This window comes from Falco peregrinus, chromosome 3 (assembly GCF_023634155.1).
Source record: "Falco peregrinus isolate bFalPer1 chromosome 3, bFalPer1.pri, whole genome shotgun sequence".
NCBI lineage: Eukaryota > Metazoa > Chordata > Aves > Falconiformes > Falconidae > Falco > Falco peregrinus.
This window is the reverse complement of record NC_073723.1, coordinates 76,361,535-76,381,359: the sequence shown is the minus strand read 5'-3', so window position 1 is coordinate 76,381,359 and position 19,825 is coordinate 76,361,535. Positions and strand designations below refer to the sequence as shown.

The 19,825-nt window shown below is 41.3% G+C and overlaps 1 long non-coding RNA gene across 1 annotated transcript in view; it reads left to right on the top strand.

Annotated features, from left to right (window-relative positions):
* The first annotated feature begins 1,915 nt into the window (after window positions 1-1,915).
* The window catches only part of LOC114013703 (uncharacterized), an 81,776-nt gene continuing 63,866 nt past the window's right edge, over window positions 1,916-19,825 (top strand). Inside the window, exon 1 of the long non-coding RNA XR_008746277.1 lies at window positions 1,916-2,542. This is a non-coding gene — a long non-coding RNA (uncharacterized LOC114013703). The remainder of the gene's footprint in view (window positions 2,543-19,825) is intronic.

Genomic DNA, 19,825 nt, shown 5'->3' with positions numbered 1-19,825 from the left:
GCTAACATAATGTATAAAACATTACCCTGACTTCAATGTATAAAACATTTCCATAACTTAGTTTTTGCAGAAATCACAGCTCTAAGCAGCACAGAGTTTATTTCCAATGTCCTTACTCCCCTTTGTGTGGCTTTGAATAATTTTGTATATATTTGATTTTTAAAAAACAGACGTGATCTAAACTCTTGGGTTCAGTCATTGGACTGCTGAACAATTTGCTTCACAGAAGAAACCAGAGAAGACAGGCAGAAGCTGAGCCTGCCACAGGACAGAAAAGGATCTTCTTCCTCTGACTCCTGTGAGAAGCTCACTAAAGGAACTACTTCTGATTTTATTTCTGCTTCATATGACAGGTTTGGAAAGCTCATCATTCCTCCAGTTCCTCTGCTGTAAACCCGTAGGAAGCACCTCTTCCTCTGGAAGAGGAAAAGGAGTTAAAAAACAGGATAATGAAATTGTTGTTTGGTTCTGAGAATGTCTTTTTTCTATTTAATGAATGAATAATTTAGCAAAGATGTTCCAGTTCCAATCAACACTTGGGTGCAAATTATTTTACCCACTCTATTTCAGAGTGACTGGGAAGCCAGAGCACAGAGATAACTGGCATGTTCTTGAGAGCCCAAGTGGGAGGGCTCCAGAGGTGGCTGCAAAACCAGAGCTACTCTTTAACTGGAGAATGAACAGCCCTTGCCGTATTACACCCATGGTACGGTATCAGGCACTTGGGCCACCGTGACGTGTTCAGCTGGGCTGCCTGCAGTCCCCACGTAGGCTGCTGGTTCCTGCACCGTCCTCCCTGTGCGTACCAAGACCAGTATTTAGACCAAACATTATGTACCTTGGTACCTCCACAATTCTCATTCCAGATAGAACTTCATCTACAGCCAGTTTATCAGTAAATGATACTAGTTTAAGTGCCTTTCTCAGCATCGGTGTACATAATGGAGCATATCCTTCTACTATTTACTATATGTACTCTGGCTTATCTCAGTGCAACAGTGATGCTGAAGCACAGCTTGTATACCACTGGCAAGCTGTGGATCCAACAGCTTGGCCTGCGTTTGCTCTCATCATTCATGGGACAATGCCAATTCAAAATCACAAGTCATAGACGTGTTTACTTACAATTGTTAATAGCACTGTAGATAGAAACAAAATATTTTTTAAAAGGTCATTTATTTCTCTGCACTTAAATTGTCCACTTTGTGACTTCTTTCAGTCTAGACAATGAGAATGTAAAAGGGTGTCCAAAGTTTTCCTATTTATCTGCTTAAAAACAACTTTTGCAGGATTTATTTTTAGTTGCAGAGTATTTCTGGGGGTGATAAGTCAGGTAAGAGCTTGCTTCCGTAACATCTAAACGTTTGCTGGATTGTCAGCTGTTTGGGACAAATGTGACCCTCGATAGCTCTCAACTATAGCACGCTGCGAGTGGCTTCCATTCGGATCGCAAAGGAACATCACCCGCCGGCGCCGCTCGCTGCTGCGTGACAGGCGAGGCTGGGTGCAGTTTTACTACTTTTAGTGAAAATAAGCGCCGTCCTCAGCCCCCCCCGCTTGCTGCTGCCGCTTTCCTCAATGACACCGAGCGACACGGGTGCCGCGGGCAGGCAGCACGCCCCGCGCACACCCGCCGGCCGCCTTTCAGCAGTGCCCCAGTACGGCTCCCCTGACCGAGCCCCCTGCCCGGGTGCCGGGGGGCGGCGCGCAGGCGGGGGCACGGCAGCCAGCAGGGCCGCCCGCGTCCCGCCGCGGTTGCCGCCCGCGTCCCCGGGAGCCCGCGCCGGCACCCCTCCCGCGCAGCCCGCGGGTCCCGCTCCGCGGCCCGTTCGGCAGCCGGCCGCCCCCGCCGGTGCCGCCGCTGCCCCCCCCCGCCCCGGCGGGAGTGCTGCCCGCGGGCGCGGCTCCCCGCCGCTGCCGTCCCGCCCCTGCCCCGGAGCGGCCCCGCGCCCCGGCCCGCAGCGGCGGGCGGCGGGGGGCGCCCGCGGGCGGCGGCGGGAGCGCGGGCGCGGGGGTGGCCGAGGAGCGGCGGCGGCGTGAACGCGGCTGCAGAGCCCCAGCGAGCCGCGGGAGCGGGAGCGCCGCGCCCGCCGCAGCCGCCGGAGCCGGGCGAGGAGCAGCCCGGCCGCCCGGAGCCGCCGGGAGAGGGTCGCGGCCGCGGCAGCCCCGCGGGGAGGCAGCCAGGGCCCCTCGGCGAAACGCGACCCCCCGCCCCGCCGCCTCCGCCCGCCCCCAGCGAAGAGAAACAAAACAAAACCCCGGGACCGCCACGCTCTCCCTCCTTCTCCGCTTGGCATTTGGTGGTGGTTTTTTTTTTTTCTTTTTTTTTCTTTTTTTATTTTTTTCTTGGGGATTCTCCTCTCTCCTGCCAGACTGACTTGCACCTTCTTGATAATTTCTCTTCCCCTCGTTTTTTTATACTCTTCTCCCTGCTTTCAAACCCTCTGTCTGTCTGTTTCAATACTATCACAACCTCCGCTAAAAATAGATCTTTTTATATACCCTTCCTCCTCTCTGACCCCATCCAACACCCCTTGTTAAGGTGAGTTGTGTCTTTTCATCACTTTTTTCCTTGTGTGTTGTTTTTTTGGTTTTGTTTTTTTCTTTCCCCCCCTTGAAGGCAGGCTTTAGGGAGGAGGGGATGTGGAGGAGAGAATTTCGTGGGGAGTCAGGCATGTTTGCAAAGCCTTATTTTCCCTTCTGCAGCCTCAGCATCATTCCGGACTGCTCCCTTTTATCCCAAGGATGTAGCTAGCTGATGAAAGTGGGGAACTACTCTTCCTTAGCTCTGCATGCTTGGGAGCCACAGCAACAGCAGGAAAAAAACAAGCTCCTTTTCCCTTTGCCCCCCCCACCCTCTCGGCCCCCCTTCTGTGTTTTGTTGGCGTTTTTTTGTTGGGTTTTTTTTTGTTTTTTTTGTGGGGTGGTTTTTGGTTGGGTGGGTGTTTTGTTTTGGTTTTTTTGGGGGGTGTGTGTGTTTTGGTTTGGTTTTGGGGTTTTTTTGGGTTTTTTTGTGTGTGTGTGCTTGGTTTCTGTTTTTAAGCAATACACGGGGGACTGGCAAGAATTGCATGTGATGTCGGGGGAGCGCGTGTGTGTGCGTGCACGTGTGTCTTGAGTGTGTGTACACTCGTATGTATGTGTGAAGTGCATTTGTGTTTTGTGTTTATGGGATGATGAGTGATAAAGCTTCCAAAGAGCCACTGTATGTAGAGCGAGGAGCATGGCAGAAGCTGCTGATGGAGAAATCGGTCAGGGATGCAGGAAGGCTACAGACCTCTTCACAGAGTTCGGTCCCTTGTGCTCCAGGACATCTTTCCATAGATCATTACTGGCACCTTCATGGTAATGGCTCTCATTCCTCTCCTGGCTTCTTAGTAGAGGAATGCTGAGAGGGAAAACTTTAGGGCTAACGTGAATTGATAACGTTTCTTTTCCTCCAGCAGCCTGAGACAGTGTTATTCCAGGGATAAGTGGGGAAAATTGCATTGTGATCCAGAGCAAATGGATCATTTGCTGTCACATATTAGTGTTCAGTGAGAAGAAGAGAGATGAGACATTATTAGTTTGGCCAGCCAGCAGAATTGTTGCAGCCCGGTTTGCTTCCCAATTCCAAAGTTGTTTTAGACTGTTTTTCTTTATTCAGCCTTTCAGCTAACTGTTCCCGTTGATGACAGAAATGTGTTTCTACAGTAAAACAGTCTATTATAAAATCTTCTGGGAAACGTTTTATTATTCAGAGGCAATCAAGTAATGTATCTGTTTCACGGATTTCACCCCAGTCTTTTAATGTGCTTTCAACTATGTATTTTACCTGTGTGTGAGGTTACATAGATTTTAGTTGCATTTTAACAAGGAGTTAAGGCGTAACTTCCAGGGTGCCATTTGCAAAGTGTCACTTAATATAAAGCAAAATAACAGCCCCTAGCTCTTTTCCATGGATTTTTCTCATCTTCCTTGTTTCAAAACAAGCTAGTGATCTTGCTTAAGAACTTGGAAGGAGAAGTGGCTTTGTAATGATACACGGTTTCAAATATTCAGAGCTGAAAATTATTACACTTGTCTGATGGTGAAACTTGAATTTGTTTATGAAATCTAGGGGATCCAAAGTACATGAAAGAGTACTTTGTATACATACTTTTCTAACAGGTTGGATCATTTTTGCATCTAAAAGTTTACAAATGCACTAAAAAGGTTGTGATCATCTGTGTTTGGAGGCCTTCATGCTGTACGGATACAGGAACATTAATGTTGCCTGTCTAGTTAATGCAATTCAAAATTAACCTATCTTTCCACATGCTGCGTAGATGACGTTCAACAAAAATGAGCAGTAATGGAAGTAGTCTTGCGCTATCAAGAGTCATTTCATCATTTCTTCTTCTTGTTAGCCTAAATTAAAATATTTTACACAAGTTTGCCTTGGGATTCTTTTTCTGCTGTTGCTGATTGATGTTGTGAAAGCAGGAAGCATGCCTTGAGTGAGTTGTGCTCTTCCTAATGCTTGATAGCAGTGAGGGGAGAAACACCTGATGTACTTTGTACAGCATCCCTGAAGGTATGCAGGACTGAGAAAAAGAGCTGGAAAACCAGTGCACTAGCAGTTTAAATAAATAAATAAGGGTGATGCATGTTAAGCTTGTCAGCTGCTGTTCTGCTCAACCCTGACTACTGGTTAAACACATTTCCTTGGTAAGCACTGCGATGTGATACATTTTTTCTGATTTGATAGTTTGCTGTTAAAATCACATGTGGCACAGGAGAGCTCTTGTTCTGCTGGCAAAAATCATGCCTTCTTGTTTTAATCCAGAGAAGGCTGAAATATCCCAAGTCCTACTGAAGTCACTAGGTGTTACTTGTATTCAGCACTCATCAGGATTTTTTACCTCATCATGTCAGATTTATGACATTTCCAAAGGATACAATTGCCGACAGATCTGTAATGTCTCATTTGTTTAGATTTTACATTGGGTGCATATAGTATGTTTACAATTAAATGTTTTCTTTTACACAGCAACACTAAAATATGTCGGGAAATTGAAAACTTTTAGCATTGTTGTTCTCATGGGCTTTTAAAGAGAATTCTCTTGGTATCCTTTAGCTGTTTGTGAAAGAGCAGCGTTCACAAGTCTGTGCACCAAGTTCCTTACACCAGTTGATTAGATGTTGACATTGTGGAAGGAAAAAAACCTCCACAGATGGAATATTTGTACAAAAAAAAAAAAAAAAAAAGCAAGTTGTGTTTTTTTTATTCTAACAACTGACAGACTAGAGTGCTTTCAGCTGGATATGAAAATGCTGAAACAAGGTTAATGTTGAGTTTGATCTGGTGATCGTTCCTATTGACACAAATGGCAGCACACCAATACTTAGGTTATTCTATAATGTACTAACCTAGATTAAAGGTACATTTAATTTAGGCTTGGATAAAACCTCAAACCTTGGATTTATTCACCTCTAAAGCCTTTTTTTTTTCCTTTTGAAACAAGCCTTACAAAGCTGTGAACTGCTATAAACAGAGTAATGGAGAGTGAGTTCAGAAGTCACTCTTTGTGGAGCTTATTGCTGTAAAAGTAAGGTGGGATTTCTCTCTACTGTTAGCCAGCTGAAATGATTTTCTTGTATTATTGGACTTTATTATTCTGCAATATCAATCTAAAATACTTTGTCCGAGGAATTTTTATTCTGTGGATGTGGTGTTTCCACAGATGAAGGACATGTGTAATTTGCATTCTCCTAAACTACAATTACCCATCAGTTTTGGTAGTGTTTTGTTGCAGGGTAAAATTGCTGTTTCATTTGGAGGAAGCTATATTGGTCCTGGATTTTCTTAATTTTTAAACAAAGAAAACAAAAACTTTTCATAGTGTTGCCTGGGGTTTTTGTGGATGGGGTGCTATCTATATCCTTGCAGAATGCAATCACAATATACATTAAAAAGCAGTAGTATAATCCATTGGAAAACAAATGAATCAATTTTTCTATGTAAATCTGTCTTTCTTTACTAGTCCTAAATGGTAGTCTGTGTGGGCTTCAATCTGAGAATATATTTGTAATTTTAAAGTGTTTCGATGAATGGGTTACTTTATGCAAAGCTGACTTTTATTTGCTTTTTGACTTCTAGAAATATACTTTTTGTAATAAAATAGATTTTTTTTTTTTTCTGCTGTACTTGCTCACACATAGAAGAAAATCAGTATTTCCTCCTGAGGACCATGTGTAACTAACTCTTCAGAGCCAGGTGCTGAACAGAGAGCTACAAGCAGTTGTTGTCCCAGTCTTGGTGAATGTGGATGATTGTCGGTGGTAACAAGTGCTTGGGCATGGCAGGGAGAGGGAGAACATGGCTCTTGTGAAAGCAAAGTATCTAACTATCTGGTGCTGGAGCAGCTGTGTGCTTCAGGGCTAAAGTAGCAAGTTACTTTCTCACCTTTAACGGTGTTAAACTTTTCTATCTTGCAGTTAGCATGCAGTCATCTGCTTGGTTTTCCCTTTGTATTAGAGCAGATATGGAAGACTTAATTACAGTCTGATAGTGCTGACACACCTCTCTGATGACAACTGTTTGTAAGAGGTCAAATGGAAAATCGTTGTGGATAGGAGTCTCCAGCGACAGAGATTCTTCTTTTTGGTACATTTTTTTTTTTGCACCAGTTTTCCCTGGATTTACATCCAGCTATTATACCCTACTTGCCTGTGTAGGCTGGAGGCTGCTTTGTGTGGAGAAAGTGTTTGTAGGAAGGGGAAAAAGAATGTTATTTTTAATGTTGGACAACACAACGTAACAGCTCCACCAACTCCAACCAAATACAGGAATAGTTGTGGTGTTGTAGGTAGAATATTCAGAAATTGCTTGACGCAAACACGAGATTTCATACTTCATGAGAGGAGACACATTTTTGAATGGAATTCAAATGCAACGCTCTTCTCAGAATGGGACTCAGTTTCAGTAAGTGCCCATGACCACTTCTGTCCTGCCGGATCTGTTTGGAGCAGCCCAGTTAATTCTTGGTGGGGCCAGTTTCTTCCATTCGATCCAGTACTGTAACTGAATGCTTGTAACTAAGTACCTATTCCAGTGCTGTAGTGGTATCAGTAACAAAATATAAGCATTGTTTATAGGGCAAAATATATAACACGCTATTGATTTCTGCTAATGGGCAATGCTTTTAACAGGGTGTGTGTGTGTGTATCCAGTGATTTTGATTATGAATCTCTTTACCTTGCAACATCCATGACTTTCTCATCTGTGCGTTAGATATATTTAAAGGCTGTGGACACTTCATAGGCTATAAGGAAGCAAAATGCTTATCTTTTGTAAATGATGATAAAGTCCTTAATTTGTTCTTTTAATTGTTTTTGGGGGGTGTGGATGGTTCAGCATGACACCTTCTGTGATTAAAAATTTGTCTCGGTTTTCTTAAAAGTACTTACAAAAGGATTTATTATTGTTGATTTTGGGCATTCTCTTCTTCATGCATTTTAAAAAAAAATGTTTAGTTTCATAACAAGATTTTAGGATAGGCCACTGAGGTGTGATGAGAACTTATCCCTCTTAATGACTGCTTGTTACAATACTTTCATTAATATAAATGACTTCTGTAGTGTCAAGGTCTTTTTGAAACTTACTGGCACTTTGCATTACAACAGTGTCTTTTATAATGAGTCATCTGGAACTCCCGTAAAGATTGGTTCGGGGTTTTTTTGATCTGCAGTGAAAGTATGAAAATTTTAAGCAAATCAAAGTGGTAGAGTTATTTGAGCTCCGGTAGAATAGAACAGCCAGGAATGTATAGTTCCCTTATCAGTCACACTGTTGCCATCTTTTCATCTGGGCGAGCTCAGTATAAAACAGCTACAGGCCAGCCCCAGTTTGGGGCAATGCCTTAAGGTTATGATGCTACTTTGGCGGTCTGGGTAGAGATACACCAGTACTCAATGACAACATGGTGAAAGACAGGGAGCACCAGCTGGGAAGTAAATAGGGCCCTGAGGTGGGCTTAGAAAATCCCTCAAGAAAAACACAAAATATCTCTTTCTGGAGGAGAAGTCTGCACGTGGCCGTGATGTACTTCTAAGTTTCCTTGGAGTTCAGGGCTGTTTCTACACATGACAAAATCCCAGTGGTTTACCAGCAGTTCAGAATCCTAATGAAATGTATATAATCCTGCAGAGGCTGTAACAGGAGCAGAAAGGGAGAACTTCACAAGTGTAGTACTTATATTTAGATAAGAATGTGAATGGTTCCTTCTCCTGTTGTGAAACCAACGGAGAAGTATGTTCTGTTTCATTTACGTACCTTTTGAAAAGTTTTATACATTTTGACTTACAGTAATGAATGGGGAATGATTTAGACTAGAAAAATGTGGAAATTCAAAGTTAAGATTTATCTTGCACTTAACCATTACAGAGACATGGTGCAGCTCTGCCTAAGTGGCACTGAATGTGGGGTTTGTGTGATGCTTTCCCTAACTGTAAAATGGGATAGTATAGTTAAGGCTAAATTCAGCAATTTCTATTGGCATTAAATAGTTCCTTGACTTCAGTGGGATTGCTTGCCTAAGCAAGAGACTCAGAAACAGGCTCGTAGAACAGTGACAACAGGGAAGGTGTGAAGTATCATCATCATTACTATTATCTCAGAGAAGCTTATCTTGTATGTGTTGGCTCATGTTCCAGGCAGTCTGCATCCCTAGACCAAAATTCCTTGGCACTTTCACTTCATTTCAGCAACGCATCACTGCTTGATTCTGTGACAGGATGAAATAAATTAAAAGTCCTTTCTAAAATCTGAGATCTAAATAAAGAACTGTTAAATATAGGAACATTTAAAATATATTAATTGTATACAGTAGTTTAAATATAATGTTTTAGCTGTATGTTTCTGGATGTCCATCTACGTGCAAGAAATTATTTTGTCTATATTTGGATTTTTATCTGATTTAAAAATACTTTTTGAATTCTAGAAGCAGATAAATATTTCATAGGTAATTCTTTGCATGTCAGATATGAGACAATGCTGAGACACTGAAACAGGTTTCCCAGAGAAGCTGTGGCTGCCCCATCCCTGGCAGTGTTCAAGGCCAGGCTGGATGGGGCTTTGAGCAACCTGGTCTAGTGGAAGGTGCGCCTGCCTGTGGCAGTGGGGTTGGAACTGGACGATCTTTAAAGGTCCCTTCCAACCCAAATCAGTCTATGATTCTATGCTATAGACATCAACTAATTAGCCATCAAAGCAACCCCACCTTGGGTTTTGTAGTACATAGCTAAATTTTTTAAGCAGCAGTAATAGTAAAATAAGAGACCAGGAGAGGATAATTTATTTTCCTTCTCTTTTTATAGTTGGCTTTCAGTGGTAATGTGGGGTAGTAACTAGAAAAGAATTGTAGATCTGACTTTTCCTAGCCACCAGCTTAGTTTTAAGACTTCTTATTCTTTTTGAGTGGGCATCAGTGCTAGTATTAGCATTTGGGATTGGCAGGAGTCCCCTGCCTGGCAGTACGGAAGAATCTGGGAAGGGGAGAATTCTGTGATTCTTTCAAGTCTGAAGGTAAAATCTGCAGCGCCATATGGATAATATCAGATCATCCACTCCTCTGAGATCTTTCCAGTGTGTATTGCAAAGACAAGCTGAGGCTAGATCTTGAAGGCCAAAATCTTAAAAGCAACTCCTAAATTTGCAGTCTCACTCAGATTTTGCTTGTTTGTAGCACCTGTATGTGCACCCTAGAGACGTAAGCAATGGCAGGTGGAATCAGGGATAGTAAAGAAGCTGGAATCAAGGAAAGGATTTAGCAAAAGGGTAACAAAGTCCATTTATAAGCAAAAATGTGAAAAGGTTAAGTGTGGGGGAGTCCTTAAGAGAGAGGATGCAAGAGGGAAAGGTATTGCACAGAGGTGGAATTAATAAGATTTAACAAAATGTGAGAGAGAAAAAGCACAAGACAGATGTCAGAGATGGAGGCTGGATTGGGAGAAAAACAGCACAACTAATGGTAGAAGGCAAAAAGACAGGCTAAAAGGGAGCTGTATACACTATCAATTTAAAGTGTAGTTTCAAGATCAGCTTCAGTTGAGCAAAATTCCAGCTGCTTCTGCAAAAGGAGTCCTGAACACTCCTTCATTCCTCCAAATTATGTGCTGTAACTGCTAATATGAAAAAAGAAAAAATCATCCCAATCCAATCCTTGATCCAGCTGACTAACTGCTCATATTAACGCCACTGCTGCCTCAAGGCAAAGAGGTAGGGGGGAGGGCATAGGAAAGGGCAGCATAAAATTGACTTACACTGATGACAGATATGTGCTCTTGGTCAGAAAGTCCTGGTGAGGTTCTGAGTTAGAAATTATTTAGAAGAGAGGCTGGCTAGGAGACTTGGAGTAGTTAGACAAAGAAAGGAAGAAGCCACCTGGGACAGTATTTATAGCAAGCAGCTTAGATGGCTGAATGCAAAGGAAAAAAGATGCTCAAAACACTTAGGCAAAATCAAGCATTTAAAAGTTACAGAAAGCTGGTTATCTTGCCTGTGCATTTAATTCAGCATCCGTAGTCATGCCTGCTGATGCAGTCTTTAATTATGTGATCAAGTGGGGCTTTTTTCCCTCAGGACAGCTTGCAGAAAGGTAGGGGGGCAGAGGCTCCAGCAGTACTATACCCCTCCCAAGTACCTACCCTGTCCCTCGTGATCCCTGTTGAACAGAGCAGTGCCTGTGACTTGGGGCTTATTTCACCTCATTGGATCATGAATGACAAAATCCAGCTCTCAGCAGTCCCACCAGTAGCTTCACGCTTCCCTCTCACACCCTTCCTGTGCATCTCCTTCATGGGCGCCAGCATATTTCATACTGACCTGTACTGCTGTTTATTAATCCGGTATTTATGGATCCCAAAGAAAACATCTTTCTGCCTCTTTTTGCCTCATAGCTGCACCTGCAATGTGCTATACATGTGCAGCATGTGTTAAGCTTACTTTTAAATGGTAATACATGCTTCAGGTTTCTCTTGGAATAAGAAACAATATAGAAAAATAAAAAGAAATTCAGAATAAAATGCCTTCAGAGAAAAGGAGGCAAAGGTTAGAATATGTTTTGTAATAAATGAGATATAAAGCACTTAGGTCTTATTGGCTATATTTTAAATGATTTTTAAAAAATATTAGATAATGCACAAATACACACACACGCATGCAAAACTGCATTATGGATTCCACTCTTTGAAGGGAAGGGTTGAAAAAGAGCAGTTTACCCAGCACTGTGAGAAATAAGATGCTGGCAGATGATGTCACACTGTCTAGACTAGAATAAAAGATGTATTTTTAAAAATCTTAGCTAACTTATTTAAATAAATATTTTAAAATTCTAAGGAATCACAGGTGCTAGCTGATGGCCTTAGATTTTACTTTGATCATGTTCTGTGGGTTCTGGTGTCTTTTCATAACATACTTTTAAAATGCTGCTTTTTCTTTCTTTAAGCATACCTATAGAGAATCATGTACTCGCAAGAAGGTATGACTGATTCTTCTGCGTTATCCAGTTCAGTCCCTTGCTCTTGCAGCTAGAGATATCATATAATTCATTTCATGTACTAATGAAACGCCTTCTTACAACTGTTTAGAGATTTTCTTATTTCCCATACCATTTGGAGGCTGTCTCAGTATTCTGGTTTCTTTTCCCTTAAATATGTTTGTGGCTCACTTATATTACATTGCTCTTGGTCTAATCTTGTATTTGAGCTTCAGCAGCCTTTTCTGTACAGTGTTTACTGCCCCAAAGTATGGAGCGCCTGCTCGCTGTCTTCCTGTGCTAGGCTTAAAAAGCAAAGCTCTTGTGTGACAGAGTTCAGCTCTGGTGAGGACTCCTGAATTCTTGTGGAGGATAAACAATGGTGTAAAGTTAGACACAATAGGGTTCTGGTCATGCTTCTCATTCATGTGATGGGAAATCTTAAAGCAGTCTTCAGTATTGACCTTCAGAGAGTGAGCAATGTGTCCAGTGCCTTACCCACATTTCTGTTTGGGAGTAGGTTTGATCTTCCAGCGCATAGTGTTCTGTGGGGTATTTGCAGACTCATTCTCATTTGGCTTAGTTCTGGTTCCTTACTATAAATAGTTACAGTAAGACATAAGGAACCTTTGTTTATAGTTTGGAAAAAAAAAATAATCCTGTTTCTCCTTTGCTTTAAATTTCAGTTAGTGAGAGATTAACGTTTAAACAGATAAAATATTCTAAGTGTTAATCTTTCAAATAGGAGGTAGACATTATGTTCTAAGCAAAAATATTTTCAAATCAGGCTACCTCACAGTCCTAATCAGGAATGCATTGGATTTCATTTGGAATTACCACTTGTATGTCATTTGGGAAGCTGGAAATTAGTAAGTTTGGATTCTGGAGTCATTTTCTAATTTTAAAATTATTTGGAAAAGGAACACGTACATTTAATTTTTGTTCCTTGAAGTATAATGTAAGCAGAGGACAGGACATACAAGTGACAGGCCTTTTTACGTTTCAAGAATTTATTTGAAACGGCTTTATTTTGGAAAATGAAGGGCATCAACATAGATGTGGCCTCACCTTGAGTAATGTGTGCAGTTCTGGGCCCCACAATTTAAGCAGGGTGTTAAAGTACTCAAATGCATCCAGATGAGGTCAACAAAGCTGGTGGATTCAGTATCTATGTAGGGTAATAGGCTGCCAGTGTGTGCATGCACAAAGGTTGGGGCTGGGGAGAATCCTGGTGTAGAGGAATGAAGCTGGGTTAGTTAGCATTGATAATACACAACTGTGGGCTGGCTTCAGGGGTGGCGGGTTGCCTGATGTAGATAAGGTGCAGCTGTGGATGGTTCTGTTAAGGGGTTGGGCAGCCAAGGAAGAGGGAGCAGCTGAGGAAGAAGCAGAGAGGGAGAAGGGGAGGGAGAAGGAGAGGGAGGGAGGGAGAGAACACATGCCCCAGATGAGGCAGGCGAGGAGAAGGTAGCAGAGGGACTGGCATGAAAAGTATGGTGGTATGTGGTGGTAAAAGACCTTGTTGCAGCTGGCCAGTTGGAGAGTGCTGCAACATCCTGGAGTCCTTTGCACTAACTCTATTCAGAAAACTAGAATGTTTATGGTGGCTGAGAAGAATGCAGCAATGCACGCAGAAATGTTGTTTATGTTGGTCTTATTTACAAAAATCAGCAACACTTTTTTTATTTACAAATTGAACTATTGATCTGGCAAAAAAAAAAAAAAAGATATGTCATGGCGGCATGTGGCCTGTTTTGCTAGGATGCTTTATGTGCTTTTTTGATTTTCCAATTATTTTTCCACACTGTTGCTATGGTAAGAATCAGCACATCAGGGAGAGGGATCATAACAAATAAGATCATAACAAATAACCTGTTAGAGCTTTGCATTTTGTTAATTCTACTAAAGCCCTGTCAAAAAAGTTTTCAAACTGTGGGTGACATCTCTCTTGTTATTCATGGTCTACTTCTGCATGGACAAAAGAAATCATGAAAGGCAACCTTTTTTTCAATAAGGTTGTATTAATTAAGAACAAATTCTCACCTCCCTTAGAAAATTTTACATGTTCCATAAATCAGGAGGGAAAATATAAAGAAAAAAGAGACGGAAGTGAATGTGATGGCGTAATGGCAATGAAGCTAAGAAAAGCATAATTAGAGATTTCCAGCTTTTGCAAGGGGACAGGGAGAGAGAATGTAGCCCAAGGTTTATTCACTTAAACTTTTAGGAATCAAGTCATGATAAAAATGGGATGAGTACAAAAACTTGGAAATACCAGCTGTGGCCTGTAATGGCATGCCAAGCTCCTACATGGTAAAGACTGATCAAAATATTGGAGTCTTGAAAAACAGGTGGCCTCTTCAGATGGTTCCAGACCTAATTGCTGCAACTCCATTACCAAGAGTACTTGTGTACCACAGCCTGCTAAACAGGGATCCTGTTGAAGAGAGTTTTGAATTTACTGAGCAGAAGTGACCTATGTTTCAAAATGTGGTAAGCTAAGCTTATCACATGAGATGAAGCTCTACTTGGTACACTTTTTCAATCGTAGCTGTAGTTACAGATTGATTATATGCATGAGAAGAGGTGGAGAGGGGATTGGAGCCTACAAGTTTGCCCAAGTAGCTGAAGCCACAGGAGATGACAGGCAGTGGGTCTGCTGGAAGATTGAGACATCAAAGAGAGTCCTTATTCAGTGTTAGAAGAGAGTGGGTTTGCCACACGACAAGGCTAACTCCCATTCCTGCAGCAGGATGGTGGGGGAACAATTTTCAGATGACTGCTGGTCCTTTCCCGAGTTACAGGCTTTGAACGCAGGAGACTCCAGCCTGACCTCTGTCCATTAGATAGCCAGCACTAGGGAGATCAGCCAAGAGAGTTTAGTGCAAATTTAATGTTTCTCACCACAAACTTGAGGGTTTTTTTTTATATAAATGGTCTCATCGATCCAGATGTTGCTTGTTCTAAACTGTCAACTAAATGCCATGTAGAAGAGTAGCTCTATAATATTAAACCATTTAAAATGGGAAGTATCAAAAAATGTTTAGTCAGAGGTTTACTTAATTCTTCAGGTTACAATGACTTCAGTTATTTTTGAAGCAGGCAGCTCCTCAGCTGCAAAGTCAGTGGCCTCATGCCGAGCCCAGCATCCCTTTGGAATCCTGCAGAGTTTGCATTGCAATAGTGTTTCCAGTGTTTTAGCAATGTGGCAGGCTTGCCTTCAAATGTCCTGGCTGCGGTTTGCTTACAGTAACCTTGTTGTTCAGACTGACCTACGTGTTTCAAGAGTAAGCTTTCTGCTGTTTAGCCTGCTTAATGTTTTGATCCAATGTACCATATTTCACTTGCAGGCTGGTTTGCAAACTTCCCAAACAGCAAAGTCACAGTGAAGGTGCCTCCTTGGCAAAAGAGGGACTGTATTCCTCCTGAGGGATGCTGCTGAAGGCCAGCAATCCTGGCTGTCCTGCATTTGGATGGTCCTCCCGCCTGCTAGCAGAAGTGCTTTCACATAGTGTGAAGACAGTGGAGTGCAATAATAACTGGAGTGAGGAGGCAAGGGGATCAGCTGGCTGAAAACTTAGGCCTCCTGGAAAATCCCCCTCTAACATGTTTCTGTCAATATTAAAGAGGATTTTATGCCAGGGACCTCTCTGAAAATCCTGCTAACCTTCTGTCTTTGTTGGTGTTAGACGTGGATATTTTAAATCACTGTGCAGAATTACTGTGATATTTAGACTTTTTCTGAAAGGCTGGTGGCAGTCTGCTTCTTGCCTTCCCCCTCTTGTCTCCGGTAACTCTTGTGTCTGTCTGCTGATATCAACCACATCTGCCGTGGGGCTGAAAAGCTCAGAATTCAAGCCAGTTCCTAGATGTTTCATCCAAATACGTGCCCGGGCAGATGAGGAGGCCGCTGGCGCCAAGGAGGATGCCACAGGTTGCCTGTGGTGGGCTCCAAGCGTGCCTTTGTCACACTCCAACCGCAGCAGTTGGTCAGTGGCTGGACCTTCTTAGACAACTAAGGTACTTGAAATCAACACACATTTGTAGAAAATGAGGCTTCTTTCATGCCCTCTCTCTAATGCTTTTGTTCATAACCCTGACATATGATAACTACCCACATCTCTCATGGCTACTCTTGGCATTTAGGGGTGCTTGGCACTACGCAGACCTTTGTTTTCTACTGCAACTTTTGTTGGAATTGTGTTAATTTTCACTGTTGTTACGGATGTTGGTGCATTTTGAATAGACATATATTTCACTAAATAGTTTATTTAAAATGCCTCTTTGAGAAGAGTGCTATTGTGAGATTTAAAATGTGGAAGGTCTGAATGAAAAGCAACGTTGTTCTTTGTAGCCCTGTTTTGAGGGTGTCTTCTGACACGTGAAACTTTCATTATACTTTAATTATTGATAGGAAGCATTTTCTTACTAGCATAGCACTTAAAACACAGTGAAATCACTTTTCAGGAGAAATTACAGCAAGCAATTTCTGGATGAGTTTCAGTTTTGCAAATTGCATAGGTTTTTTTTCCTTTGTTTTTTCTTACTACCCCATAAATTAAAGCACAAATGATAAGCAGGATCGTTATGCTGTCATGAATCACTCAAGTTCTAATGGCCTAATGCACTAAGCCTTAATTAGTAATATTGTATTTTTAAAGACAATATTGTGAATGAAATCTGAACATGCACTGTTTTATAACTGGGCTTCCCAGAAGATTTTAAATGGATTCCTCTTCTTAGTATGTTTTTAAATAATTGATACGGCCACTTCAGGCCCTTAGTAGACAAACGAATTATTGGCTGCTAGTGACAAAATTTGGTTTGGGCATAATAACTTCACAGAGACATGGTACTGCATACATCTGCTGCTCTAATTAGAAAGTTTGCCTAGGGTGCTTGTTTCAGAAAGAGTGGCAAAGAATAGTGCTGCACAATCTGTTGTAACAGAGTGATTCCTGCAAAATGTGATTTATACACAATTTCTGGTTAATGCTTTAACTTCTTCTGGAACACTCAGATGACATTTCAACAAAATTTATACAAGCAGTGCTCTGTTGGCCTTACCTGCATGGGCTGCCAGCTTGGAAATGGCACTGTTCTATGCTAGATTTAGGGCCCGCAAATGCGTTGGCCTGTGGTGAAAAGACCATTGCTGTTGTGTCCTACAGAAGTCTGCTAACAGTCTCTTGAGTCGCTTCAGCCACAGACAACAAGTCAGCAATTGCGGTTTGTTGGTGCTGTGTCATTTTACTCCAGATGGGCTTTCAATTTCTGCTTTTTTACATAGGCAGTGAAAATCAGGGGTAACAGCATAAAAGAAGTTTTGGTAGTCCAGTGACAGCCACACATTTTCTGGGGGAAACTTGTTAACCTAGGGCTGAAAGCAGTTGCTGTGGGATGATGATCAAGAGCATCTCATCTAATCAGGGTGCATACAGCACTTGAAACCAAGCCCTTCTTACCAAAGCAGCTGTATCTCATCCAGTTGAACATCATTCAGGTCAAAATAAATAGCTGTGGTTAGGGGGAGAATTAATCAGAAGTATACAAGTAAAGAGTGGCTTTTGCTTGCTTGTGGACTTTAATTTACCAATTCACCGAATATTTCCTGGGAATGTATCAGTTTCAACAAATGCCTGTTTTTAAACACACAGCAGGAGTTTGTTGTCATGGAACTATAATTTATTGCAACTTTCTGGAGAAACCTGGTAGGTTTGGTGGAGAGTATAGACAGCCAGGTCCTGTTCTTCTTAGACCTCATTTAAGTTAATAATTCCAGTACAAGGCACTTTAAGGGCACTGGAAATAAAGCAAAGTAGAGTTTGATTTAAAGGAAAAGAATTATGCCAGAAATGTTTATGCCTTGGAGAACATGAAATGTGATCAGCCACATGAAATTTGCTGTTATCAACTAATCTGAGTGGTTCAGAGAGTAGATAAATATCTTAAAGGCAAGTACAGGTATTACGGGAGATACAACTCTATTTTATATGTCAAATTATCTGTTCATACTATGGTACTGTGGAACAGCAAAGAGGCAAAGCAGCTTTTCAGATATGCTAATGAAATGTTTATACGGGCGAAATCAGATATCAGAAAAATGTAGTAACCTGAAATGAAGGTGTACTTCTGAATATCTGTTCTTTTGAATTTTCTTTATCGATATCTTTACAAAGAGTCAGAAGGGGCAAACCAGTATGATGCTGAGGGATCTCATGCATTTATAAAGTATCCTGCCTGACATACAGCTGGATTTGAGTTTATTTTACAGTTTTAGGCTTTAGCTAATGTAAGTACTTAAGTATGTGGTTAACTCTATGGTCAGTATAACTATTAAAGTATTTATCTTTTTTTCAAGGCCACAAATGATGACGGTAGAATGGTATCTAGAATATGTATACATTAATAAATTTGTGGATGAATAGCATAAAGTCTTTATCTTATTTCCATGAAATATCAGAAGTGTTCTAAATAATGAAAAGATAGTGGTTTTGTGCCAGGATATGTGTGTGTGTGGGAATTAGAAAGGAGAGGAGGAGAGGAAGCCACAATTTGTTGTCCTTTATTTGTTCCCCCAGCAGCAAACGCCTAAAAATCAAAGAAATCTGGTTAGAATGATGAGAGACTTTAGATCACCTGGTGTTGATGTTGTTTATTTTACCTGTAAGGTGTACTTAAAAGGTTCTATTTATGGCTATCTGAGGGTTTTTTAATTTCCACTGAACTGAAAAATATGGTTCTAGGGAGGATCTCATAAGGAAGGACTGTATAAAATTCCTTTCTTAGCCTTCTAAATGATTCTGCTTCTCAGTGGGTCACTAGCTTTACGTAGTATGGTATGTTCATTTGTAGACAAACTTTTGACATAGATATTGTTCATGTTGTGATTGGGATTCAAGTTTCATTGATGAAGTTTCACTGTCCTGAAGAACATTAGAAAGAATGAAGAACATAGTTTTCAATGCACTGGTACTTTGTATGCTTATTCATGTTGGGCATATACCAAGACTTTTTGCATATCCTTTTAAACTCACTTTTGATACACAAGTGAAATTTAATTATTATAGAAGGATATTCCATCTTCAGCAAAGATGCCTTCCATTCTCGTTTGTCCTGCTTGCATCATCAGCACAAAAGACCATATAGACAGGCAATTTCTTTTCTGCCCTTCTCAAATCCCGAGACAATGGTACAAGACCAAAAGTGCAACAGGAGACAGTATTTATGCTCAAGTTCATTCAGCCATTTCAGAAATGATCACTTTTCAAAAAAGAACTGAAAATCAGAAGCTGATGGTCAAAAAGTGCAAATATGCCTAAACCCCACAATGTGGCAGCTTGGAGATGTTTCCATGGCGTGAAGTTCAGGGGACTTATGTTTTTCTATGAACTTGACTTCTGACAAACCAGTGTCCCCTGGTATAAGGAGCAGCCTTATCCATTTTTTTAGTGGATCATGGGAACCTGATGGCCAATGGCATCATGGAAGACCTAGTCAAGTCAGGGAAAGGAATGGGAATATATATATTTGTCAAACCACATGCAAGAAACACTGTTACTTTCAAGTGCAAGTGTTCCAGCTTTGACCAACATTGGAAAAGCTTTTCTGTCAGACTTTTCACAGGAGACAAGTTTTTCTGCCAGAGTGGGGTGAAAAAGGCAGGTGATGTGCAGGGAGTATTATCACCAAAGTATATTTCTGTTGAAATGAATTCCTGATACAAAATGTTCAATCTAGCCCTTGTGCCATAGCACCACATGAGCAGCATGAGAAAGATGAGCGATCAAAACCTCAGTTACACATCTTTTTGGGCACTTGTTAGTAGACACAGAAGGTTCCTTGGATCTTATCTGTAACTTCAACACAGAGAGCTAAATGTAGTGCAATACTTGAGAACAATAATGAGAACAATGACTAAGTATTTTGAGTGTAATAGAACTATATGCCAGCAGGTAGCAGGGGTTCACAGAATATGATCCCTCATTAAGCTACTATATATGTGTTCATACAGGTGTATATATGAAAAAATAGAATACAAGAGTTTGGGATTTATGTGGTGGTCTTACTGGAAAAGAGGACAGCACTTGTTAATTATTTTTTATGTCACATGACCTAAAGGTTGGCTGAAGAAAAACTAAAAAGGCCAGGCAGGTGCCTCTGAAATGATCATAAAGTAACTGGTTTATAGGTACACTTTCTCATCCAGTACCAGTTTTGAAGGTACTGATTTTTGATAATTGTTTGAAGATGCCAAATGTACAGTTCTGTGTTAAAACTCTGTCCCTTTGTTGCAGTGCAGTTTATTGCAGGCTAAAGAGCTGGAC